We start from the raw sequence: 26,957 nt of genomic DNA on the forward strand, positions 1-26,957 counted from the left end.
CAGCTACTTCAGTCGATCGACCGCTGCCCTTAGTTGATCGACCAACCCACGAGTTCCAGTAGCTACTGTTCAGTGAAGAGCAGTCGATCGACTGCCTTTCATGGTCGATCGACCAAGCCGCTAATTCTCACGTGATTAAGAAGATCGAGAATTAAGAAGCCCATTGTACATTAGGTTTTGGAATAAGAACTACGTTGTATTCCTATATAATGTAGCCTTAGCATTCAGAATAATTATCTAGTTTTTATCTAGTTTTCTATCAAGTTTTTATCATTCAGTTCAAAATACAATTCAACATTCATAGTTTAGTTCGTTCTTTAATAAAGTTTCTGTTTTGCATTCGGTTCTGATCTTCCCTTTACAATTCCTTTACACGCTATTCTTCTATTTTATTATTCAATTTATTGCTTTCATTCGTAGTATAGGATTGCTAGGTTAGATCTCCCAAAACCAATTTATCGCTTTATGTTAATCGCTTGTTTAGATAATTTAAGCATGATTTCAAATGTTTTAATTGTTAAGTTTATTGCTGTTTTTATCATGAGTATGAGTAGCTAAATCCCCCTGTGCTAGGATGTAGGGAATCTGTAGCGTAGGCGGCATTAGAATAGGACGACCTAGAGCGCGCCATGGTCGATCGACTTTGCTTCCTGGTAAAGTCGATCGACCGGCCTTGTGAGATTACCTTCGTTTTAATTTATTTAATTTCTATGTTTGACGAATCGAGTGCACGCGACTAGATGAATGTTTAGGATTTGACCGACTCAATAAAGATCGAAAGATAGGGAAGGGAGATAGCCTACCTAATTAAGACGACTAGATTAACGAGATCGAAAGATAAGTTGGTTTAGCCTTTTTAGTCACTTTTCAGGATGAAAGTTAGTATTAGTGATATTAGGGACCTGTAGCGAGATCGAAAGATGCTACCTGTGAGAGTGGACCGAGAGGACCTCTTATTTTCCCGTCTCACTTGTTTGTTTTAGACCTACCTAGTATGCTGCCGCCGAAACTATAGTGAACCGACCATCTTAGCACCCTTTTTAATATCTGTTTTCATCTATTAGCTTAGTTTATCTTTCTTTTATTGCCTTTAGCTTTAGACCAAATCAAATCAAACCCCCACATTTGTTACCTTGGACTTAAAATTAGACAAATAATAATTGCATCGCCTCCCTGTGGTTCGACCCTGTTACCACTAGCTTCTGTTAGTTTTAATAGGTATTATAAATTTTATCTTTCGTGCACACAACGACGGGCATCAAATTTTGGCGCCGTTGCCGGGGAGGCAATTGTTTAAAATTTTTAGTTGTTTTATTTTTAGTATTTTCCTTAGTTTAAGGGCACCTGTTCCCTAAACTATTCTCATATTCTATTTGTAGTTTCTTCTTATGCGCATGTCACAGGGTGGTGAATTACTACCGTTCAATCCCGAGATTGAGAAGACTTTGCGTGAGTTGAGACGATCATCTAAAGTATTGCCGACAGAGGAGGAGCTGAGTACTCTGTCTAGTTACTACGAGAACGAGCTATTTGAGGAGGATCCACATTCATCTCCTGTTTCCACTTCCTCAGCTGAGACCGTCACATCTCCAGATTTTCCAGTCATGGCTGAAGAAGCAAGTATAGCCAGTCACTCGGAGCCGACAACTGCAAACCTTTACAAAGGATTCGCATTACAAGGGGAGGATAGAAAATTCGAGCCGAAGCCTTCTTACATTAACTTGGTTGAGAGAAACCATTTCGGGGGAGCTGCAAATGAAGATGCAGCCAAGCATATGGAGATCTTCATAGATTATTGCTGTACCATACCCCCACCAACCGGTGTGACCCTGGACCAGGTGAGGGAGACTATGTTTATATTCTCTCTTCGTGATGCTGCAAGGGAGTGGTACAGAGACCTGGATCGAGCTGCTAATGGGATCACTGGCTGGAATTCTTTGGCCCTAGCATTCTACAAGAAGTATTTCTCTGCCTCAAAGACGAATGCCATCAGAGCTCAGATCACGAGCTTTAAACAGGGTCCGGATGAGAATTTTCATGAGGCGTGGGTCCGTTTCAAGAAGCTGGTGCGAACCATTCCGCACCATGGGTTTGAGAAGTGGAGCCTATGCAATCAATTTTATAATGGGCTCTATGACGATTAGAGAGCTATCCTGGATACGGCAGCTAGTGGGAGATTCCAGGAGAATGTTGGAGAGACCAAGGGGTGGAAAATTATTGATGATTTGGCCACCCATAAAGCCGAGTATGGGAATTCCAGGGGAAATTAAAAAAGAAGTGCTGAATCTCCTTCTGTAGCTGCATTAGAAGCTCTTACGACGTTTGATAAATACGAATTAGGAGGAGCTTCAAAAGGAGGGATCTATCATGTGAATGCTGTTTCAGACGGTCCTTTCGGCTGCAAAAGATGTGGAGCTGAGGGACATGTTTCAGACAATTGTCCTAATCCCTTTGAGTCTTGTGCTGCCTTTCAACATTATAGGCAGACAAACACTTATTATGAGCCGAATGTCCACCCGAACTTGAGGTGGAGTAGCCAAAATGTCTTGAATCCGACTCAACCTCCACAACAGCAGCAGCAGCAGCAGAATTATGTGCCCCCTCATAAGCAACAACAGTTCCAAAAGCCTCCGTATGTTCCTCAGCAGCAGCAGCAGTCCCAAGGCTCTGAATTTGCCGAATTGAAAAACTTGTTGCTGAAAGAGTCTTAAGCTAGAGAGGCCGGGATGAAGATGTTAGAGAGCCAAATTGCTCAATTAGCAAGCAAGAATACAACTCGAGCTCCGGGACATTTACCGACTCAGACTGATCAAAAGAAGACCTTAAATGCAATTACTTTGAGGAGTGGGTCTACCCTTAATGGACCCGCTATGGTCGAGGACATTGCTGAAAAAGATGAGGCGGAACCGAGTCAGAAGAAAGCTGGAACGAACAGTGGAAAGAAAAAGACGTCTACCAGGTATATCAGTCGATCGACTGATGTACCCAGTCGATCGACCAGTCCGCGACAAACAGTAGCTTCTGGTCCTGTAGAAGTCAGTCGATCGACTGACCAACTTGGTCGATCGACTGACAGCGCTGCTGAAAGTGATTCTTTTCGTCCTCCAATGCCAAATAACTTGAGGGACCACTTGTTTCGGGGTACGACAACTCCGAAAATATTGAGTCATGACCCAAATGCTGATGGGCCAGTTCCGGTTCCGAAATATGACCCGATGTCGATTAATGGTTCATTTTTGAGACGGTCTGAAGAGGGTTCGAGCTTCAACAAAGAGAAGGTCGTGGATTTTCAGCCTAAATCCACCGATGCCGGCATGAGAGATTTAGAGGAGAGGGCTAAGTTGCTACTTTCAGCCCCCTATCCAGAGAGATTGATGCCGATGAAGGAACAGGTATCGTTTAATAAATTTGAAAATGTTGTTCGTAGCTTAAACGTACAAGTTCCTTTCCTTGAATTGGTCAATCAAGTGTCTGCTTACATGAAATTTATGAAGCAATTATTGTCTAAAAAGAAGTTACTTGAAACTGTGCATACTGTCGCACTAACTGAGGAGTCATGCTCTTATTTGACCCATACTGTGGCTCATAAGCTAGAAGACCCAGGTAGTTTTTCAGTCCCATGTAATATTGGCACCTTTCCTATTGAGAAGGCCTTGTGTGACCTAGGAGCCAGTATTAGTGTAATGCCTTTGAGTCTTGCTAGGAAGTTAAAGTTGACTAGGTTTGCAGTCACCAATATGACCGTACAGATGGCTGATCATTCTGCAGTCCAGCCTATAGGAGTCTTAGAGGACATTCCTGTGCAAATAGGGAAGTTTTTCTTCCCTGTTGACTTCGTTGTGCTAGATATGCCCGAAGATGCCCACATACCTATCATACTAGGTAGACCATTTCTGCACACTGCTGGTGCAGTTATTGATGTTGGCTCTGGGAATTTGACCTTTAAGGTAGGGAAACACTCCATTGTCTTTGCCCAAACGGCTAAGAAGAAAGACCCCATGTGGCCAATAACTTGCAATACGGTTTCTGAAAAGAAATCTTATTTTGTACTTCCTGATGTGCCTATCTCTGTTCCTATTCCTGTTGTGACACCTCCGCCCCAGATTGGGAGCAAATTGGAGGAAGATTCTTCCGTTTTAGATATTGCAGGAGCTGGTTTGGGGAAGGAAGAGCTACATGTTGCTCCAGCTGTGAAGGAGCCAATAGTTCAAAGAGGTGGTCTAGGATGTCTTAGCTATGGCACTGATGAGGAGCCCGATGAGGAGCCAGTCAAAGTGACAGAGTCCGATTTGGATTCTGACGAGCTTGAGGAGGTCATTGAGTGGGAAGATGTCCGACATGTTGATCCGTTGAGTTCTGCGGATGCTGGAGTTGAGAAGAGTGCAGCTGAGAAGATGAGCACTGTTGAGGCTACCTCTAGTAGCCAGAAGCCGAGCAAGTGGGCCATTCCGTGGCCATTCTTGTTCAACTATTAGTTGATTAAGACTTTCTCAAAAAAACCATACATTTTATTGCTTTCGTTGAACTTTTTATTTATTGGTTTGTGTGCGCGAGACTTTGCATTTTAATAAGTTTGCTTCGGGTTTTATACTCTTTAGACTATTACTTTGGGTTTGTGCAATTTTGGGCGCCTTATTATGTGTGTTTGCAGGTTTATAGACCATTTTTGCTCAAGTTATAGAGCTAATTCGAAGAAATCAGAAAGTTACAGCAGGTTTTCCGGTCGACTGACTGCCCTTTATGGTCGATCGACTGAGCTCCGATTCCAAGAGCTTCTGTTCCTGTTCACCCTGGTCGATCGACTGCCTGCAATGGTCGATCGACCATTGTCGCTGCTGTACCTGTTCACGACTTTTTCCCTGCTGTGATTGGTCGTTTTGCGAAATTAAGGGAGTCTTCCCTCCTCTTTATTTTCCGCCATATTTCTGTTTTCTTCCGTTTTTAATTTTTGCACATAATTACCGCTTCCACATTGCTTTCTCGGATTTATGCGTGGTATTGTTTGTCTTTTCAGGTACCTATGGTAGCACTGCTGGCTACTGAAACCTCCTAGCTCACGCTGGTTTGGGGAGGTTTCCCTTTTGCTGCGCTTAAAGTCTTGTGAGTTTCCGAGTTCTTACTTCATGTCCTATGTAGTTAATTTCACGCAAATTCCCGTATTTCTCTTTTATTTCCTTATATGATTTTGCACAATGGGGACATTGTGTGATTTGGTTTGGGGAAGGGTTTTGCGTCGCATTTGCATTTGTTTTTGTTGCATTTCATTTGCTTGCATTCACGTTTACATTTCAGTTTGCATTGTTATTTATTTCCCCTTATATATACAAAAATAATCTCAAAAAAATTGAAAAATTGAAAAAAAAAATTCAAAAAATGCACGTTTATTTTAGCATATAGGTCGAGTCGGAACGGTAGTATTTCAATGATGACATTGCATTTGCAGCTATTTATGCCTAATCCTTGCTAATTGATATGTAATTAGTAGAATCATATATGCATAGTCTACGAGTTTTCGTTAATATCTTGCTGAACTTGAAACTTGACTTAAAATTTTGGCAAACTACATCATATTCTGAGGTTTAGAGCTTTATAACTGGTGTCATCCATGACCAGTTCACTTAGGAATGTGAGTAGTTACTCCTTATGAGACATGTTACATAAATATGCATAAATATGAACTTAATCTGCTTAATACCTGTATGCATTCGATTTGTGGTTTGTTGACACGTGTGGAAGAGGTTTCCTTTATTCATTTAGCCGATAAGCTCCACACTACAAAAAATAGCCTTTTTGTCCCGTTTACTACATCCTACATTTAGCCTGCCCTTGTCAAGCTAGTAGTTTACGTTCTTGGGATTGTTACTTCATTTTTGGTAGTTAATGCTCATTTTGAGATGATATTGGTAAGAGATGAAAAAGGGAAGAAAGGAACAAGAGAAAAGGAAAAAAAAAAGAAAGAAAAAAAAATGATTCGAAAAAGAAAGAAAAAAAAGAGTGTTGCACTATTTAATACGGTCGATCGACTGCCCATTCCGGTCGATCGACTGAAACCCGAGAAAGAGAAAAATCAAAAAATCACATGGTTTGAATCTTTATGAGTTGGTGATTTACACTCTCATGTTTCATTTGTATCTTATGGGGAGTTGTTTAATTACGGAGATTGTGAGTTTTGTGCTTACTATTAGCACCGTTTCGATTGAATTTTGAGCAAGGATTTGGGATGGTTTATTAATTTGGTTCCCTTAGTTACTAGCTTGGCTTTTAACTCTGTTTTTATCCAAATTCGTCTTAGCCCTTCTTGCCCATTACCTCACATATCCCAAATTTACCTCGACATGTGTCACGGTCATTTGTTTGGTTGGAATGCATATGTACGGTCGTAGATATTGCTTTCATATTATATTGCAGGCATGTTCTTATAGGTCGTAGTTAGGTGAGTGTCACTAACAAAATGAATTCTTTCTATCTTTTACATATTTCCACCTGCGCCTATTTGAGTGATTTGAGCGACCCGTGAGAGTCCATAATGATAAGTCTCTATAGTTGACGGTTCAGCAGTTTTTAATGACTTCATAACTCGTTTGCATGATTCGTGTTGCTAGTTGATTGTTGGTTATTGCATTAAATTGGTTTAGGTTATTCGGTTTGCATTTCGCTCTGAGACTGAACTCGTTCCATTAGGTTTTAGGATCGAGTCTTGTTCTTGCTTGAGGACAAGCAAGGGTTTGGTTTGGGGAAGTTTGATGCGTGTCATTTATATGATGTTTTACACCCTATTTTACACGCATTTCAGAGCTCATTTGTGTAGTTTATGCTACTATTTGCCCCATTTCGTCTACTTTCGTATTTTTATGTAATATTGCAGATTTATGCGGAAATGAGTAGATATTGAGCTAAATCCGTCCCCGAGTATCTTGCATTGCATTTGACGTGAAGTATTTACTTAAGGAACGAGCTTGGTGCGAATTTCGAGGCCCGAAAGACAAATCCACGAGAAGTTAGAAGTCAAGTATCAGCTACTTCAATCGATCGACCGCTGCCCTTAGTCGATCGACCAACCCACGAGTTCCAGTAGCTACTGTTCAGCGAAGAGCAGTCGATCGACTGCCTTTCATGGTCGATCGACCAAGCCGCTAATTCTGACGTGAATAAGAAGATCGAGAATTAAGAAGCCCATTGTACATTAGGTTTTGGAATAAGAACTATGTTGTATTCCTATATAACGTAGCCTTAGCATTCAGAATAATCATCTAGTTTTTATCTAGTTTTCTATCAAGTTTTTATCATTCAGTTCAAAATACAATTCAACATTCATAGTTTAGTTCGTTCTTTAATAAAGTTTCTGTTTTGCATTCAGTTCTGATCTTCCCTTTACAATTCCTTTACACGGTATTCTTCTGTTTTATTATTCAGTTTATTGCTTTCATTCGTAGTATAGGATTGCTAGGTTAGATCTCCCAAAACCAATTTATCGCTTTATGTTAATCGCTTGTTGAGATAATTTAAGCATGATTTCAAATGTTTTAATTGTTAAGTTTATTGCTGTTTTTATCATGAGTATGAGTAGCTAAACCCCCCTGTGCTAGGATGTAGGGAATCTGTAGCGTAGGCGGCATTAGAATAGGACGACCTAGAGCGCGCCATGGTCGATCGACCGGCCTCGTGAGATTACCTTCGTTTTAATTAATTTAATTTCTATGTTTGACGAATCGAGTGCACGCGACTAGTTGAATGTTTAGGATTTAACCGACCCAATAAAGATCGAAAGATAGGGAAGGGAGATAGCCTACCTAATTAAGACGACTAGATTAACGAGATCGAAAGATAAGTTGGTTTAGCCTTTTTAGTCACTTTTCAGGATGAAAGTTAGTATTAGTGATATTAGGGACCTGTAGCGAGAACGAAAGATGCTACCTGTGAGAATGGACCGAGAGGACCTCTTAATTTCCCGTCTCACTTGTTTGTTTTTGACCTACCTAGTATGCTGCCGCCGAAACTATAGTGAACCGACCATCTTAGCACCCTTTTTAATATCTGTTTTCATCTATTAGCTTAGTTTATCTTTCTTTTATTGCCTTTAGCTTTAGACCAAATCAAATCAAACCCCCACATTTGTTACCTTGGACTTAAAATTAGACAACTAATAATTGCATCGCCTCCCTGTGGTTCGACCCTGTTACCACTAGCTTCTGTTAGTTTTAATAGGTATTATAAATTTTATCTTTGGTGCACACAACGACGGGCATCAGTAGTTATGCTGCGTTCCATTCGGATAATCTTAGCGATTGCCGCTTTTCATGACTATGAAATTTGGCAGATGGATGTGAAAACTGCCTTCTTAAACGGTTATTTGGAGGTGGAATTGTACATGGTACAACCCGAAGGTTTCATAGATCCTGAAAATCCTAAGAAAGTGTGCAAGCTTAAACGTTCCATTTATGAACTTAAGCAAGCTTCTCGGAGTTGGAATCATCGTTTCGACCAGGTGATAAAAGAGTATGGTTTCACTCGATCGGTCGAGGAACCATGCTTATATGTCAAGTTGAGTGGGAGCAAGATTGTTTTCTTGATATTGTATGTCGATGACATACTCTTGATTGGGAATGACATTCCTCTCTTATCTTCGGTAAAAGGATGGTTGAAGAACTATTTCCCGATGAAAGATCTGGGTGAGGCACAACGCATATTGGGAATCCGTATCTATCAAGATAAATCACGACGGATGTTATCACTGAGTAAGGAGTCTTATCTAGATAAGATTCTTGAAAGATTCAGCATGACCAACTCCAAGAAGGGGAACCTTCCAATGGCTTCAGAGATGCATTTGAGCAAGTCTCAGTCACCCAAGACACTGGAAGGGGTTGAACGCATGAGTCGCGTTCCTTATGCATCAGCCATAGGATCAATCATGTATGCCATGATATGCACACGTCCAGACGTGGCATATGCATTGAGTATGACGAGTCGGTACCAAAGCAATCCAGGTGAAAAACACTGGATAGCTGTTAAAAATATCCTTAAGTACCTACGGAGAACTAAGGATTGGGCATTGACTTATGGAGGAGATACTAAGCTATGTGCAATCGGTTACGCAGATGCTAGCTTCCAAACGGATCGAGATGATTTGAAATCTCAGTCTGGATTCGTCTTTACTCTTAATGGTGCTGCGGTCAGCTGGAAAAGTTCCAAACAGGAAGTTGTAGCAGATTCTACTCATCAATCAGTACTATGCCGCTTCAAAAGCAAAGAAAGGAAGCTATATGGATGCGTCAATTCTTACAAGGACTAACCATAGTTCCTAGTTCGAATGACCCAATCACCATCTATTGTGACAATAGAGGTGCCATCTTCCAGGCCAAGGAGCCTAAGTCTAGCAACAAGTCTAGACATGTACATCGGAAGGCTCACCTGATCCGTGATTACGTGGAGCAAGAGGAGATAGTGATTGACAAGATTGCTTCGAATGACAACATCGCGGATCCTCTCACTAAACCATTGAAATATGATAAGCATGAAGGGCACGTTATTTCCATGGGAATTAAACGTGTTCCTGAGTTGTAGTAGTTGTTTATGGATTCGATACATTTTCTTTTTCATATGCTATTTATAACTTCATCGTATTATTTCATATTTTGTTTTTCATGTGGATTGTACGACAACATTGAACGCTACAAAGTGAACTGAATTAAATTATATTTGTTTTGGTCCGTAATCGCCTACATGAGCTGATAACTCTGGCTATTATATTGTGAAGTTGATTGATGGTGGGTTCAACGAGCCATAAGTCAAACGGTTGGCTGATCGATCACAAATGCGAGTTATAACGATATCTCGTAGGACATTGTGACAACGTAATGGAGTCCTAAATGTTTAAAAACATTCGGTGCCAGGTCGTGGATTGGACGTCCATTGTGTTCCTAGAGTCGATTCTTTTGACTATCGACTGTCTCTTGAGATTAAGGCAGTTTTTAGGTGACTTTGGTTTCTTTCTCATGGTCGACCGTAACAGGAGGCTAAGCGATTTTTACTTTGGGTCATTTCATACTGTGCTTGTATCTGCAGGATTCGATTTGAAGAAAATATCCAACCTTTATCAGGTTTAGTCATTTCTCAGGGCCACTCGAGGAGTTGTAACTGAAATGCATGGCCATGCTCGAATGATGATTCGTTTATTAGTTAAGTTACTCTCTAGTCGGGAAAACCACTCTTGATACTGATCACTTGTAAAATACGACCTTTGTGAATACGGATTTTGCAAATTGTTTTACATTGAGTGGGAGAAATTAAGGATATGAGAATCGGTTATCGCACATACACTTGTGAGGACAAGTGGGAGATTGTTGGAGCTAGTTTCCTCCACAGTTAGTGTGATAACGTGTATAAATCTCTTATAGGTTCACAGGGTATACTTAGTATTTTATCAGTTGATTAACGTTTACTAATAACGGTTGGCTTGCTAGAAGTTTGCCGTTATTATCATACTGATGGCGGTGATCAACTTGTCCCTCAAAGTCACACCTAAAGGATGTGTTTGAGAGATGTGATTATATGAAAATATAATCACATTAATGCCTTATATGACTAAAAGGTTAGTCCATGTATTTGACTAAAAGGTTAGTTAATGTGATGATGAGTCGATTATTTACACTCAACAATACCACTTATTAGTTCATATCCTTACTCCTTGTACCTAACTCCCTAGTAATCCAGTTACCTCTTCGTTACTCCAAGACTAAAATTCCATTTTTTTTCATATCAGTACCATCTCAATCTTTCTTACTATGGGTCTTCTCTCATCATGCTATCACTCACAAACGAAAACTCGTTTCATAGCGTTAATTGCCCAAGAAAAGCACACACTAGTTTTAACTCTTAATAAACCAAATCTCCCAAGCTCACTCACTATCTACTAATCCACGTCGCGACCTGTCTCCATCTAAGTTCACTATATGCCACTCTTCTCCATCCTCCTACAACGACCTTTCATTACATATATTCTTAACCAACATAATTCTTAATCATCTCCCTCCATAATTCCTTACGCATCTCAAGTTGCTACTATCCACATTCTTCCTTTCAATCTTTTCATTCTCACGTTCCTTAGAATTACATCATCCCTTGCCCACATTCACTTACTTTTTCATTACTCAACACACAATCATTTTACTCATCTCATCTCACAAAACATGCTCCATCCCTCAATAAGCTCATCAAAGTTCCTTTTCTTTTTCTACTATCCATCACAACCACATATAACTCATGTCCTCCACACCAAACTCATACCCACCATAAGGTGCCACTCACTACGCCATAAGATTGGGTAACTTACGCATCAAGACCAACACACATGTAAAACAATGCATAAAGAAGTAAAATTACACCTTTGAATTAAACATAATATGCAATGAAGTCAAAAGATAAGCATATGACCCAAAACAGGGGTCACTAGATCGAGTACAGGTCACTCGATCGAGTAAGTGACTTACTCGATCGAGTAAGTGAATGTTAGAGGCACGTACAACAAATTACCAGGGCTACTCGATCGAGTAAGGGCTTCTCGATCAAGTAAGGGCTTCTCGATCGAGTAAGGGCTTCTCGATCGAGTAAGGGCTACTCGATTGAGTAACAAGAGGTCTACTAGATCGAGTAAGGGCCACGCGATCGAGTACCTTACGCATTTCTCAGCACTGTCCAATTTTTGTAAAACGGTCATATCTCACTCGTTTCTTGGTCATTTTGAGCGTGTGACCTATCGTTAGAATCGTAAAAGAATAAACTATCACTCCAATTTGAATCACATTAAAATAATTTATTCCTGTCATGTTATAACAATTTAAAGACAACTTCGCTATAATCAGACAACATAACTATTTGATTTTCTCTTTCAAACAACTTAAACATCAACAAGGTGAACAAAAGCGACTCGATACTTGTAAAACCACTATCCCTAACCACATATTACTACCTACCAAAAACCAAACAATAACATCTATCATGCTCATATAAGATTCAACTTATCAATCATTTTCTACCCGCATGCTTTAACTTTATACCTTTTCGTAACACAAAACATACTCATACATTACAAATCCTATTTCCATGTTACTAATACAACAATATTACAAATCCACTTCGTCACCTAAACATATTCATAATCACAAAATTCATATTCTCATGCAATTGCCACCCATCTTTCCCAATCATTTCATCCATGTTAACCACATTCTTCATCTAACCAGTGCATATGATACAACAGTAGACAAGTATATAAACTTATTATACAACATTACGCAAACAAAATTATGTACAATCATATCACATCCCTTAATCACATGTTACAAGTATAGTCATATTGTAAATCATTCATCCTGTAACATCATTATTCATCACATATTATCATATATGAACTACTTCCTTTTTCCACCACATCATTCATCATTCTCATATACTTTTCCAACAATTCCAAACAACATTGTAAACCAACTATCATGCAACATGCTTATTCACAACACTTTATCATTTACCACATTCCTCATTCCTCCATAATCATTTTCCAACATTTCTATACAACACATCATCCAACATACGCAATAGAACATTAGTAAGCACATAGCAATCCCATGACACCCCATAGTGACAGGTTCAAAGTTATAGGGCGAGTTCGCGACTTTAGGACGTCTCCCAAGTCTTTTTATTAGCTCCTAACAACTCCTACCCAGAGTCATTTTATTTTGACTCTGTAGATTCATTGGGTTCATTAGTTACTGGTTTCAAGATCGTTGCTCTGATACCACTTTGTAACACCCCCCATACTCCAAGTGCCTTACCAGGACCACTTAAGGCATGTAAGTGCTACCATCTCGGTTACTCGAGACAATGTATATCAAATAGACCATAAAAGAACGTACTTTAATAAATAAGTTTAAGTGATTACGTAACAAAACCAACTATAAAGTAAAATACAACTGAAGTAACAAAAGTATAAAGACAACACGGCGGAAGACTACTATAAGACTCGTGGCAACTCCATACCAAGCTAATCCCGCGCGCATCCATAGTATACCTGCTAGACAACTGCTCACCCCCCCCCCCCCCCCGAATGGATCACCACAATTTTTAAAACATTTAAACGGGGTCAGTACTAATTACGCAAAACCACACAGCTGCAGTAAAACAACATTACAAATAACTCAATCAGCACTACTCATTCACCGCAACTCCATCTCATCTCCACACACCTGACTACACACTAAAGTGTGTAGCCCTGCCAGAGCACCCATCGCAACAAGTACTCCTCGCCGCTAGTGGGGGACCGCAGCCGTTCCCACCTAAGCCCCGCTCATCTCATCCGAGCGATAAACCCATGTTCATTAATGTGCACATCCCTTCTGTGTCGAGTTCCACAGAAGGCGAATCAAAGGCGTAAAGCCACTCCCGCAAGTGATTCCACTCAGCCAGGGATGCACCCCGAAGATCACAACCAGTTATACAACCAATCAACATGATACTATCAACAATCACCAAAACCAAACCAATACCGATATGAGATACAACAACAACAACAACAACAACAACAACAACAACAACAACAACAACAACAACAACAACAACAACAACAACAACAACAACAACAACAACAACAACAACAACAACAACAACAACAACAACAACAACAACAACAACAACAACAACAACAACAACAACAACAACAACAACAACAACAACAACAACAACAAAAACAACAACAACAACAACAACAACAACAACAACAACATCATTATGTAACCAATACCGAGTAGGGAAACCCTACCTGAAACAACAATCACCAAGATCGTCACAATCAGCTAATCATAATCGTTCTTCAACGAAATCACCTCCTATAAACACACAATCATACAATCACAATATAACATCAAAAATTCTCCCCAAAGCCCCCAAATTACCCAATTAGGGTTTCAACTAAAAACAATGAAACGAAATAAAAACTATACTAGGATCTTACCCACAATGCGACGGTCTCAACGGCGTAAAGAACTCAACGATCCGACGATTCTAGCCCTTAGGATTTGGTAGCAATGTGAGAGAGGAGAGCTATGTAACCTTGTTTTCTCTTTTGTGAAACTTATAATGAAGTAAGACTGAAAAAGAAATGCCGAAATATGTTTTTATAACCTTCTCGCGTTCCTATCAAAACCCGGTAAACAACCCGTAAAAATAAACTTACTCGATTGATTAAGTGACTTACTCGATCGAGTTCCCCTTACTCAATCGAGTGCCACACATACTCGATCGAGTACCCATCAGGTCAGCTACTGTTTTGCGTAAAGACATACTTACTCGACAGAGTAAGCCCTACTCGATAGAGTACCCAAAGACACAGAAAACCATAGTATTAAACAAACCCTTTCACTATGGTGAACAAATCACCAAAAATACTTGTTGTCATACACAAATATATGGATTAAGGCACAATGCCTATTAAATTCCTAAAATCTCTTCATTTATATTAATCGTTCGAAAATTTTGCTAAGCTCATTGTAGATACCTCATTTCTACACCTCTCGCCAACCACCCAGTGATGATTAGGCCGCATGTTTGATAAGCGGAACGATTTATGACAGTTCGTAAGTTTATCGTCAAGTGATAGCTCAAACACTCGAGTCAGCCCATGAGTCGTCATCTACGCACCGATACGGTCGTTTTGACAGTAATTAGAGTTCATTTAGAGTCCGGGTCAAAAACCGCTTCATTTTCTAAAAACCATTTAAATGCCGAGTCCGAATATTCCGGAATGTTCTAGAATTCTATAGATATTTATTCCTAATTAAAATTAATATTTTAAGTAAATATCTACCATAATATTGTGTTTCATGGAATAAGGAAGTGTAAATCTTCCGAAATTCCATAATAAAACGCGGAAATCTTTCTTGCCAAGGAGGAAACTGCTGGAGAAAAGACGCAGCAAATACTGCGCCTCTTCGATGAAACGCAGTAATTGCTGCGCCTCTTCTCCAGTCCTCTTTTCGCATTTTCCATAATATTTTACAGTTTTGTTTCCAAATCCGTGTCATACCAAAATTCTTCCATATGATTAGTATAAATAGAGGCCTTCGGCCTCCATATTTGGAACGCGAGTGTTCTGTCCTTTCTCTCTCTCTTTGCATTCTAGACTACGCTATTGCCTTTCGACGCCTACGTGCTTGATCAATCGACCACGTAAGCTCAGATCATTCTGATTCCCCGTCACCTTGCATAGACCGACCAACTTGACCATCTCCACCTTTAATCAACCTAATCAATCTACTAAATCCTGTAACGCGGGCACTTTCCACGCATACTCGAGTCGAGCAATTACTAAACGATAACTTTAGTCAATCTCGTTTCGTCAAACATGTAAGTCTGAGGGTGTAAATACCATTTTATTATTGTACTTTTGTTTTGTATAAATTAATGTAAATCTATATCAAGAGCACGTTCGAAAAACGATTTAAAATCCACCTTTTAAAGTCATTTTTACTAAACGGCAGAGGTCAAACGTCGAGAAGAAATGCAGCAGCAGCATACGCCTTCAGGAAGGATCACAGCCTTGTTGCGCCTCCTTCAAAGGCTGCCTGTTACTCTTGCTCTTCTTCTTCTTCCTCGACTTCCTGCAAATTTTCTCATTTCCTTATTCTTTCATTTTCCTTCGTTCTCTTTGTTATTTTAGTACATAAATCATATTTTAACAACTCTCTTTTAATTACAATGCTTAGTTCGTCCTTAATCCCGAGTAATTCAATACTTGTGGGTTTTCGCCGTTTTAATTCAAATCGATTCTCCGGGGTTTTGACTTGTTCATGTTGAGGTTCTGGAGTCCCAATTTGATACATAAGTTTTCTTTCGAATCTTATTTGTCCAGTTTCGTCTTAATCTAACATCAAGTTTCGCTTTTTTGTATTTCCATTACGATTTCATCGTATAATCATAATCATGTAAACCGCTGTAATTTCTCGTTTTATGACTTGCCTAGAAATATGTGATCGGTTAAAACACTTCAATTCGAGTCTAATATAGATAATCCATCTTAAATATACCAATGAACAATAACAGTGTTGTGATTCTGACTTCACAGCCAGAACCCAGCTCGAGAACAGACGCATGAAGTGTCGCGCCTCTTCCAGAGGACGCAACAGATGCTGCGCTTGTTCTGAGTTGGTTTCTGCCTTTGAACTCTTTCTTGCTTTGACGTAGCTCCTAATTACGGTTTAAATCAACTATTATTCATATTATCACCTCTAATCTAACATATTTTAATATTTTAATTCTAATTTTATTTTCCTTTTATTTTCTTCTTCAAAATCCCGTCTTTGAGCGTGCTTTTGACGTAGATCAATAAAGCTTGTAATTTTTTTAATTTTAATTATTGTAATTTACTTATCGTAATTATTATTATGTATGATTTAATTGTATGGCATTCACATATATTGAATCTAACATTTACTTCGACCAAATTGTTTGCTAAAACACGTGTTAACCGACATAGTCTAATTTCACATGCTAGGATTAATCCATGTATGTTGCATTGCATGCATTACATCGACGACATATCAAATATGAACGACTTCCCTAATCATTAGTAGAGGCCGGTATCGAGGTGGACGAGATTAGGTGTTCGAATTAAAGAATTTCCTGATACGTACCCTCACCCCTTACTCCAGTTATCTCTGGACATCCGTGTCCATTGGCATCTCGAGAGGCATTCTAGACATAGAATGCTAAGGGTAACGAATTCTTAGTGTTCATGTCATTACTTTGTATCTTGACATGGCACGAGGTATTCGAACAGTTTCAAATTTTCCACAATAAATTGGTGGCGACTCCACAAATGCAGGCTTATTCAATCTTTCACTTGTTTCAATGCCTCACAAATCGCTAACGGCCTATGACGTGCTTTGGCAAACCAATGTTCCGTGGGAGAAGTGTCGCCGCCTCAAAACCAAAAACGCGCGGGTGGCGTTGTCCACAGTTTGGCGACTTCGCTGGGGATGATACTGTTACGTGTTACCGAGGTGAAACTTGAACAAGGTTAGGGAATAGTTTATACGAGACAGTTGTCGATTTTCATTACTTGACCTTCTTAAGTCGTTTCATTTGGTCTTCCTAGGCTCTAAACCAACCCATTCGACCAATCGTCCCGTCCAGACGGTCCAAATTCCTATCTGGGCCAAAAGATGGATAGCGATTGACGTCAACCATACCGCGGTACATACTTATGTTTGTATCGAGAGCTTTCACTACTCGAGGAAATGGACTAGGAACCGAAAATACTCATGTTTGGCATGGACCTCTCCACAGACCAGGGTTTGATTGCTTGGTATGGCAACCCACCTTTTTAATCCAAAACCCTTTAAATGCACTCAGCATACCGTTATAATGCCCATATGTATGTTTGTATCATATACGTGATCACCATTTGTAAACAAACCCATGACGAAATTTTGTAAAGTAAAATCCATTTCAAAATATAAACATTTTCAAAAATGGCCTAAAACAGCACAAAATAAGCCGAAACTCTGTCCAAATGTCGAGTCAAACTGCGAGCCTCAAACCCATTTCAAAACTCACTTCGAGTCAGCACTCCTACAACTACACTATAGTTGTCTAGGACAAACATTTCAAAATTTGTCATTTTCAAATCACACTTGATACAGTGGCACACACCCACTTCACCAGTCTAGTCTTTTTTTTTACTAAGTGTGCAAAAATGGTCTATCGTGTTTTGATTCGTCGTTGATTTCTTATCCTCAGTTCAAAATGGTGGGGACTAGTCATGGAAGCGTTAATGGTCAACCCGAACAACCCGCAAATGGTAATGATCAAATTCTAGCTGTACTCCTTCGTCTCCAAACAAGCAAAGACGAAGCTTATGCTCGCCTTAACACTATCGAAGGTGGTATTGTGGTTGTAGAACCTCGACTTCCTTCTGCAGAGGGTCCCATTCCCGACGTGCTCATACACAATAATCCTCCACCCGTTGAACAACAAGAAGTCAATCTTCCACCAGGTCCTACTGAAGCTGAAAAGCGACTCCAGTATTTGGAAGAGCAACTAATGTATCTAAAACAGTCGCAAATATGAGGCAGTAAATGCTCAACTGCCAACTAGCTTCAACATGACTGACATCCCAAAGTTTAAGGGGCATGAAAACCCTTTGAACCATATTCGTGCATCGAAAGATTATATGTCAATCAAAGGCATTAAGCCAGAGATGTTCTTAAGGATCTTTCCTTCATCTCTTGATACTATTCCTAAGCAATGGTTCTACTCCTTAGATCACAAAAAAATTGCTACTTCGGACGATGCTACAATTATTTTCACCAAACAGTATGCAGATAATGCTGAAATTCAAGTCAATATGCACACTCTAGAGGTTCTTACCCAAAATGAGAAAGAAGGTTTCACCGACTTCCTAAGTAGGTGGAGAAAGACTAGCACGCAACTCGTTGAACGCCCAGACGAAGCTACTCTTGTTGAAATGTTCATGGACAAGTTAAGGCCAATCTATGCGAACCATCTAAGGTACCAAAACATAAAGTCTTTCAAAGACTTAACTGTGCCAAAAAAAAGAATTGAAGACGACATCCGTAAAGGACTCTTGTCCAAAACGGTAGGTCGCGGATATCAAGGCACAACGAGTCATTCATATGGCTTCACTAGCAAGACCGACGAGGTTAACCTTCTCGAATCGTCTACTAAGAAGAATAACCCGCAGAGGAAGTTCACCAACGGTGGTGACTCGTACTCCAATGCTCTAAAAAGATTGATGAAACAAGGCAAACTCCAACCCATAGGACCTACACCTGACCCAGAGAAGAAGTCTAGGTTCTGGGATGAGAACGCCTACTACGAGTACTATAGAGGCAAAGGGCATGATACAGAGAATTGCTTCAAATTGAAGCATGCCATTCAGGAAATGATTAAAGATGGGCGCTTGCATATACCTCCTGCAAGCAAGCCTAGCAATACTCAGAATCCTCTTGGAATTCTGATGATCACACATGAGGAATCCACCTTGGATTGTTCACACCTCATTTATCCAGCTGAAGATGAGGCCAATGCACTAGAAAATGAGGAGAGTTATTCCACCATATCCTCTACTATCGCTGATTTTGTCACATGGGCAAAGGGTGTAAATAGACAAGTTTCAGAGCTAGAAGCTACAGTGTCATCCCTACGCAATACAAGCACTATACAAGAAGTGGTTCCAATCTTATCTCAAGGATCCACAATGCAAGAAGTGATCGCAGTGACCGATAATCTAGTCGAGCAAATAGTCAGCCTAGAGGCTGAAATCATAAGCTTGAGAGAGCTTAGTATCGTCAATGAAATATGGGAGGATGACGATGAAGATGTTTACTTCAAAGAACATCCTCTAGTCAAGGCTAGTGAAGATCAAGATTTAGACCACCTTACTCGCTCGGGACTGTTGGAGTATGTGTCCTCAACAATAGTGCGATCACATGTTTAAATCTCATATTAAGAATACGTAAGGGATGATTCATTTATATAGTCAACTGATCAACATTAATCAGTAATGATTGGCTAACTAGAGTTTGACATTACTGTCGTTTGACGGTGGTGATCAGTTGATCCCTTAAGGTCACACCTATAGGACAATTCCCTTAATAGACAAATTGATTAATTGTATGACGATACAAGTTAATCAATTCCTTAAATTTGAACAATTCATTCGTGAGAGAGAATATTTATATCTTATTGTAATTTGATTAAATAAGATTTATTTTAGTAATTAAAATACTTTATTACTAAAATTGATAATTGTTTGTGAAACAATTGAGATAAGAATGAATGGTTAATCATAATTACAATATGTTGTGAATTATAATTATATAACCCATTTTATTTAAATGATCAAGAATCACTAGTCAATTTATTGTATGTAATTTAATTAATTTATAAAATGATATTTATTTGATAAATATGCATTAAATTAATTAATAACATGAAACATACTACATGTGACATGTTGTGTGACAAATGACAAATTGACAAAATAAAATAGTAGTCCATTTTATGTATATGGACCGAAATTATGGAGGTATTAGTGGATTATGGGTGATTTATTTTAATGGTTAAAATATTGGCATTATCAAACCTACACTACATAGGCTTACAAGCCTACTATATGGAGAAGATAAAAAAGGAAAAAGGAGATGCCATTTTGGCCTCTTCTACCCGGCCCCTTCCTCCTCTTATAATGAGAATTTGTTCTCATTTTACACTACTCCATTCATCTTACATGCATTCTTGCTCAACTCTCATGTCTTCTTTCTAAACTAGTTTTAGAAAATAAAAGGATTGTTCATCCAAATGCTAATAACAATATAAGAATACTAGTGTAGTAATAAGAACATTATTAGAACTAATTTAAGGATACTAATATATTAATCTAGTTAGTTAATATATTAGTTGAAGGGATTTGTATTGGGTGCAATCAAAGGAGGATCTCTACATTGGGATTTTGGAGGATCATCCATTATATTTAAGCTCAAAAACAAATAAGGAAGGTGACCTTATTTGAGCCCTTATTTTCGAGTCATATAACAATGTAAGGGACATTGTTTTTCTCATTAATCACTTATTTAGTTATGCATGCACTAGATCTAATGAACTCACATTAACATGTTAATTATTTTACCATTATAAGAGTCTAATAATGGGTTAATGAACCTAACAATTGGTATCAGAGCATATGATGTTACATGCATAATCGATTTATTATTTTTTCGAGTTATTAGTAACTTAATTAAAACTAAAAATTTGAGATTTATTAGATAAAATCACGAAAACATCATGCATGTTGTATATTATGATCCTAAAATATTTTTAGGTCACTTTTATGATTTATGGTAATTTATTGCTTATTTTAATTATTTTTATGTATTTTATTACATTTTTATGACTAAAATGAAATTAAAATGCTAAAAATAGTTAAACTATGTCTCTGACCTTGAAATTTTTATATGACCTCACTTGCATATTTTACGTATTTTATGTAAAATTTCGTACTAATATGATTAATATTGCATCATTTATGATTTTTATGAGATAAAAATGGATTAAATGTAGGTAAAATGGTTAAATATAGTTAAACTTCGAAATTGGCCATGAAATTTTAATATGTTGTCACATGCATGTTTTACTCACTGTGTGTAAAATTTGAAATGAACTTGATTCATTTTGCATAATTTTTGAATTTTTAGTGTAAAAATGACATAAATAGTGACTATTTTAGCATAAATAGCTAAAACGAATTTCATGGCATGAGAAAAATATTTGAGGTTGAATTAATAGCCTACTTATCATATATAAAGTTTTAAAATTGATTGGATTAATTTTTGTACACTTTATATGTTTTATTTGATAAAACTGATAAATTGCAACTATATTTTTCTCGAAATAAATTAGAAAAATTTAACCATGATTTTTGACATTATGAGAGCCATGGATAAATTCAAAAATGTTCAAAAATTTAAAATCCAAATTTTTGAAATTATTGTAATTTAATTAGGATTTATTTCATAAATGTTATGATTTTAAGGTCAAATATGAGCATAAAATTAAATCAAGTTGAATTATTGTCAAAAATTGAGTGATGACTAATTTTTGAGTCCTAAGAGTGTTAGGATAATTAACTTGAGCTTAAATTTGATTTAAGTATTAATTGTGATTTTAATAAGTTATTATCACGCATTTCCATAAAAACGGGTTATATAATCGATATAAGTTAAATAGGGCGATTTGGCACATAATTTGCCATGTTAGACACATATTATAATGCTGCATATTTCATTGTTGAATGTTATATTTTATTTATATAATTTTGAATTATGTAATTTTATCTTAGTATGGCCTTAGTTTTAATCGATATCACCCGTAATGAAAGGGGATATTGATTCGGTTGTAATTTAATGTGATCTGTATCACTTTTATTTTTACTAGTTTTTCATTTTACAAATGTATAATAGGAATAGCTATGTATTTTTATTATTATTTCTAACTCTGGAGTTTCTTCAAGACAATGCCATTCGGAAAGGCGTTCCGACAAAGACGTTGTTCTTGGGAGGCGTGCCACTTGAAGATTCAAGGGACCAAAGGAGTTGGTTTCCAAATATGTAATAGATTATTTGATTTTCTATTTTAAGAAGGCCATACTAGGGATTTATTATTGTTTTGCATTTCTTTTAATATGTTGCATGCATTGCCAAATCGCCATAACAACACATGCATATCATATCGAGTCCTCGACCGTGTAAATTATAATTATCAAGAATTCGACTTTTAGTTCACTTAAAATTGATAGATAATAAATTGACAAGACCTTTACTTTTAAAAGGTTGAGACTTAGCCTTGCCAAATAGTAGGAGCCCATGAGTCTAAATTTCATAAGGGGTACAATACGATTTTTCGGGGTGCTTCTATTGACGTTGGATAAGTGAGGTAATAAGTAGTTATTACACTTCGAAAGTTTTGTTGATCTCAACGAAGGTATTTGCGACCGTAGCCGCAAAAGGTTCAGGCTAAAGATGAATTTAATGTAAAATCATCGACCGAGAGTTCTAATTGTAGAATCGGTTAAAGAGTTAACCCACCAAAGTTATATTAGTAAAAGATATAGAGGGCCCGTTGGCTCACGTCCAAGTTAATATAAATTTTGGGTCTCGGAATCATTTATTATAGTTGGGTAAAGGTCACTAAAATGCTAAAACTTGCTTTAAAATATTTACAAGTTTTAAGACGATAAATGTTAATAATTCCTTCATTTTCTATTTTGTAGTCAAATTTGACTAGTTTGCAATGTCGACTCCCATTACATCCGCATCAACTAGCACAAACGCTCCACCACTCCCTAATGCTTCTTGGCTTCGATCCTTCACGGATCAATACAAACTTGAAAAGAATGGTTCAAATTTCGCCGATTGGGATGCGGAACTCCGTTTGGCCGCGGAAGGTGACGAAAAGATTCGTTACCTCACCGAAGCCGCTCCCACCGCACCAACTAGTAGGTCAACCTCCGCCGCAAGGGAAGCCTATGAGGCTTACCTAAAAGAGTCGGCCGCAATCAAGAATGTCTTGATTTTCTCTATGAAGCCCGATCTCCAATGGAGTGCTATCAAAATGCGCACGGCCTATGAGATCTATACAAAGCTTGTGACCATGTTTTCACAAGCACCATCCAATATGAGGCGGCCTCCGCATTTTTCGAGATCAACATAAAAGAGGGCCAAAAAGTGAGCCCTCATGTGCTCAAATTGATTGAGCTTGTTGAGACTCTAAAGACCCAAGGGGTCAATATTCCCGTGCAACTCGTCATAGACCGAGTTTTACATTCTTTAAACAAAGTGAAGGCATATGTGCAGTTTAGGGTAAACTACAATATTCAAAACATGAAGACTTCTCTCCATGAGTTGCACAAATTGCTTGTTCAAGCTGAGAGGGACATGGGTCTTGATGTTAGTTCATCAAAGGATGTGCTTTCCATAAACAACAAAATCAAGGGGAAATTCAAGTGGAGTACTAGTAAGGGTAAGAAACCCAACAAGGGCAAAGGAAAAGTTATTGGGAATAACTCTTCCAAGCCGAAAAAGGGTGCATCTTCAGAAGATAAGTGCCACTATTGTTGTGGCATGGGACATTGGAAACGCAATTGCCCTAAGTATATTGGAGATGTTAAAGTTGGACGTGTAATTCCAGTAGGTAATAAAATCTCTAATCTATTATGTTATTGATAGAAATCTCAACTTTGGTATTTAGATACAAGTTGTGATTGTCACCCCCTTTAAATGTGATATAGGGCATGTGAGTAAGGACAAGGGAAAGGATAAGCAAGCTTGAGGATGATCTTCAACAAGGGATGCTAGTGTAGCCGCCCATAGAAGAATGTCTATGGAAGCTTGGCTTTTATTTTATTGTCTTTTAAGAAATTATTGTATTTTGACTTGTTGTTTTTAGAACTCATTTTGATTTCCATGTTGGACATGGAAGTTTGTTTCATTTCCATTTCGCAAACAAATGTTGTATGAATTTTAATGGCTTGGCTTTCAATCCAAGTCATTCGGTTATGGAATTTTTCTTTTTCCGTTCTAAAAACTTGCATTATACATCTTTCATATCATAACATAAATTGTGTTGACTTAATCTAATCATAAAAGAATTACAACGATGGGATCATTGTAATTAAGTTCATAAAACATGAAGCTTTTGTGACTTAATGTCGCGTCTTATTTGATATAAGATTGAATGATTATAAAGTGCGAAAGTGGTGATTAACCCCCATAACTTTCATCAATTGTGAGATTAAGTCCCATAACTTATAAATGTGGCAATTAGGCCCCATAACTTTGAGTGAAAGTGAAATCGAATCCAATTTTTTGATTTCCAACCAAAATTGCAACAAAAAAATCAATTTCATCCTTTTATACAATTTATCAATACAATAATTTTTTTTATACATTTATAAATTGTATTTTATTATACATTTTGGGAAAAAAATAATATTTAAATGAACTACATAAAATTTATATAATTTGTAGAGAGATTTCATATGTATATATCATTTATAGTAAAACTTTTAAAAATATTTTATCTAATAATTATGTTAATTAATAAAATATATAAATACTTTTAAAATATTAAAAATTATTTAATGTACAATGATTCTAAATATAAAATGATTTAATGATATATTTATGTTAAAAATAAAAACAGGGTTGAATTTTACTTTTTGTCAAAGTTATGGGGCCTAATTGTTACATTTGTAAGTTATGGGGCTTCATCTCACAATTGCTCAAATTTATGGGGGTTAATCACCACTTTCGCGGATTATAAAGTCAAAAGAGTTAACTGAACTCTTAAAAGGGGAAATTTGATAAACCAATTGATTACACCACTTATAAGACTCCATACGAGCTATGGGAAGGCTTAAGAACTAAGGTTTGGATATAACAAAGATATAAGTCGAACTGAGTTGTCGAACTCGTTCTTGGGAATTTGCGATCCAAAACGGACACATTATTCTAAATGAATGGTCAACCAGGAGATACCTGAAATAGAGTTTATTTAACAAATGACATGGATCAGACACGCATATTACATGAATCAAGGTGCCATGATAGAGCTGGTCTTTTTATGTGCTAACACGTCGGTCTAGACAAACATCAATTACTTCACCATATATGTTTGTTACTCACAAAGCTATCTCTTAAGAAAATAGGTGTATTTATAAGAGATAGAGTGGGAGTAGATTGTAACAAACATGTCTTATAGTTATTATGTTACTTTTTGAAAGTAATGGAACTATAACCTATTGAGATAGAGTGGGAGTATAGCACACATGTCTTATTGTTAATATGTTACTTTTCGAAAGTAATATTATGACCTAGTCCCAAATTGACTTTGTTGTATATAAGCCAATGCATTACAATCCGAAAGTTGACTCAAGAGTAGATTTAATTTAAGGCGATCGTCTCTTTAAATTAAAAACAAAGATTGACATGAAGATGTTAACCACGATAAAATCATGTTAGGAATTGCCATATTTCATTTTGATGAAGAATGGCAAATGATATTAAAATTCGCTTTTCTAAAATGGGAGTTTAGAGAAGGATGTGTTTGGAACACAAAACCTTAGACTAAGATCTAAGAATCCTAACATAGTATGCAAAGCTTTCTTAAGTTATCCTAGAATGGTCTTAAGCAAGCATCAAAGGATTATACTATTCGTTCATGTGATAATTGAGAATGATTTCATTCACATTGTTGAAGAATCATATTTATACATGAAGTTAAGTGGGAGCTACAATTATTTTCCCATGTCTTATATGTTGATCACATATTACTTATTGAGAATAATGTACCAATGCTCTCTTCTGTGAAGAGTGATTGGGAGACTTAGAGAATGTGCAATGTATTTTAGATTTTCAAATCTATGTAAGAGAATATTGGCATAGAACCGAGAGTCTTATGATGATAAGATATTTCGTATCTGTTTAACATCAACAAGGTTCAATAAGTTATTCATGTTGATTAAAATGGTATTGCTATGATAGAGTCATAGTCATTCACTGAACCTATTAAGTTGTTGATCACATGAAATCGTTTGCTAATGTTTCCTCCATTAGAACGATCATGTATGACAACAAATCCACATACTGGGATGAATCATATGCTTGGAGCATATTAAGTAAATAACAAGTTAATTCGAATAATGGTCTTGTGAAAGCCTTAAAGAACATCTTTGAGATTCTTGAGAAAAATTAAGGATTCGTTCATATGTTTTGATGATATACTGAGTTATGTGTTTAAGGGTTACACAAACTCTAGTTTCCAAACCTATAAGGATTTATCGAAATCCTAGGTTGATTTTATTGACTTAGGAGTAAGAGACTAGAAAAATATTTTAGTTTCGACTATTGCAAATTCTACAAAAGGAATCTAAGTAAATTGTGATAAAATGGTCAACATAGGGAATAAGAGTGAATCCCTCTACAATGACTTTATCACAAGTTATGTGATAAAAGTGGGAGCATCTTTCAAGTTAAAGAGCCCAAGTCTAGTAAGAAGACTAGACATATACATAGATAAATTCATGTTATTAGAAATAACATTGAATAGAAGGAAACAGAAATGTATAAAGTTGGAATATATGGATATATGGTATATCCACTTGCCAAACTTTTATTGCATTTCAACTAGTGTAAAAGGTACACTATATATTATAAGATATGAAGTAGTAATAGTACTATTCATATATGATAATCGCATTTATTGTTTGAGTTTCTTTAAACTCATCCATTACTTTGTTATATCCAAATGGGTTGTTGAGACAAATTGAACCCCGTTGAAGTGAACTGGATTGACATAGTATTCGCCCCTGGTTACTTGAAGGAGGTGACGTC

The 26,957-nt window shown here is 37.4% G+C and overlaps 1 non-coding gene across 1 annotated transcript; it reads right to left on the reverse strand.

The window, feature by feature from the left end:
* Window positions 1-1,985: 1,985 nt before the first annotated feature.
* Window positions 1,986-2,092, reverse strand: LOC141598040 (small nucleolar RNA R71). The gene has a single exon (XR_012523243.1). It is a non-coding gene; the product is annotated as a small nucleolar RNA R71 (small nucleolar RNA).
* Between the last annotated feature and the right edge of the window lie 24,865 nt (window positions 2,093-26,957).

This window comes from Silene latifolia, chromosome 8 (assembly GCF_048544455.1).
Source record: "Silene latifolia isolate original U9 population chromosome 8, ASM4854445v1, whole genome shotgun sequence".
Taxonomy (NCBI): domain Eukaryota; kingdom Viridiplantae; phylum Streptophyta; class Magnoliopsida; order Caryophyllales; family Caryophyllaceae; genus Silene; species Silene latifolia.